Source organism: Cynara cardunculus (genome assembly GCF_001531365.2).
Source record: "Cynara cardunculus var. scolymus isolate 2C chromosome LG 7, CcrdV1, whole genome shotgun sequence".
Lineage (NCBI taxonomy): Eukaryota > Viridiplantae > Streptophyta > Magnoliopsida > Asterales > Asteraceae > Cynara > Cynara cardunculus.
Window position 1 is genome coordinate 13853014 of NC_037534.1, and position 2291 is coordinate 13855304.

The 2291-nt window shown below is 34.3% G+C and overlaps 1 pseudogene; it reads left to right on the forward strand.

The window, feature by feature from the left end:
* The first annotated feature begins 564 nt into the window (after nucleotides 1-564).
* Nucleotides 565-2291, forward strand: part of LOC112515208 — a 23255-nt pseudogene continuing 21528 nt past the window's right edge.

A 2291-nucleotide genomic window follows, 5' to 3' on the forward strand; every position in this document is an offset into this window, starting at 1 on the left:
ATTACGATTCACTTTCAGAATATTATAGACGATAATGCGAAAGTGTGGACCGAGTTCGGAATATGGTCCTAACTGACATCACAAGCTTTCTACAATCTATGGGTAAAAATCTTGATGATTTCGATCTTCCAAAGATAAATGTAGATACCAACTTACAATTTGGAAGTTTTTGTAAGGTACAAGAGGAATACTCCATAGTTGTGGAAGACGAACATTTACGTGTCCGAGAATCCCTTAATTTCGATCAAAAATACACATATGATGAGATCATGAAGCACATAGACGATGATTATTAAGGAGTGTTCTTCATAGATGGTCCGGGAGGACTGGAAAAACGTATTTATACAAAGCATTACTTGCCAACATTCGTTCTCGTGGTCTCWTTGCTCTTGCCACTGCTTCTTCAAGTGTTGCAGCTAATAATATGCCTGGGGGAGAACAGCTCACTTCTGATTTAAAATTCCCCTTAATCTTGATAACAACTCCATGTGCAACATAAAAAAACAAAGCAGGACTGCTAAATTGCTATGGGATGCAAAAATAATCATTTGGGACGAAGCGTCAATGGCTAAGAGGCAGGCKGTGGAGGCGCTTGATCGAACAATGCAAGACATCACAGGGGTGACACTACCATTCGGTGGAAAAATAATGGTTATGGGAGGTGATTTTAGACAGGTCTTACCGGTCGTGAGACGTGGAACCCGAGCACATATTGTAGATTCAAGCCTACGAATGTCACCTCTTTGGTCTTCAATTAAAAAAATATGTTTAACTCTCAATATAAGAGCACGAAGTGATCCATGGTTTTCAGATTTTCTATTACGAGTGGGTGATGGAGATGAAGAAATGATGGAAGAAAGCTTTATACGTATTCCCGATGACATGGCCATTGCCTATACTGATAAAGATAAATCAAAGCATGATTTGATTGATGCAATATTTCCATCTCTACAAATCAACGGAGCAGATTCAAACTATATTATTTCAAGGAAGATATTATCAACAAAAAATGAAAATGTCGATGAGATTAATGATCAGTTGATTGATAGATTCTGCGGCGATGAAAAAGTTTACTACAGTTTTGATGAAGCAGAAGATGATAGAAATAACTTCTATCCAATGGAGTTCTTAAACTCGTTGACTATCAATGGTTTGCCCCCGCATTACCTCCGGCTCAAAATTAGATGCCCAATAATACTATTGCGGAATATCGATCCCTCTAATGGCTTATGTAATGGCCCAGATTGATATGTAGAGGTTTTCAATTGAACGTAATCGATGCAGAATTAGTTGTTGGTCAGCATGCTGGAAAGAGAGTATTTTTGCCGTGAATTCCTCTTTGTCCATCTGAAGATAACATGTTTCCCTTCAAATTGAAGAGAAAACAGTTTCCAGTCCAGCTTATCTTTTCTATGACAATCAATAAAGCTCAAGGACAGACCATTCCTAATGTAGGTGTGTATCTACCAGAATCAGTATTCTCTCACGGACAACTTTATGTGGCGTTATCAAGAGGGACATCATGTGAAAATACAAAAGTATTAGTAAAGCCTGCCAAAAAATTCAATTGTGACGGAGTCTACACATCAAACGTGGTGTATCAAGAAGTTTTACGCGATTAATAAGGTACAAACAAGTACTTAATATTACACATTTTTTACAACTACGCTTGGTATGTATCTATTATAATCATAAGACATTTCTTATAGGATATATCAACATATGGATGCTTCAATTGGTATCTTCTCATACACTGTATGTGTCGATTTATATTATTTTAGATGATTATATCTCCGTTTTGTGTAAACATGATTTTTGGTTTTTTTTTTTGTTGATCATAAGTTGCATTAAGTGAAAATCATCATTAAACAATCTAAGAATAACAATTGATGTGTGTTTGGAAATACGTTAATCGTGCAATGCTCTTTTAAAATCTTCGGTCAATCAACCGTAACAAAATTTGAAGTTTATAATCATCATAAACGTCATACCTTCGATTTACAAAAAACATTAACATCTCGTCGCATTGCGCGGGTATCCAACTAGTATATATATATATATATATATGTATATATATATATAGGAGCGATCAAATGATAACCACCCTCATACGTCGATTTCATTATTTAATCTTATGAAATTTTTTCATGAAATTGTTTAATCTTGTGAAATTGTTTCATATAAATATTTTTTTATGAATTTATTTCATATATGGTTATGAAATTGTTTTATATAATATTTAATGAAATTTTAATGAAACTGTTTCATGTATTTCTCTAAAATTAAAATAA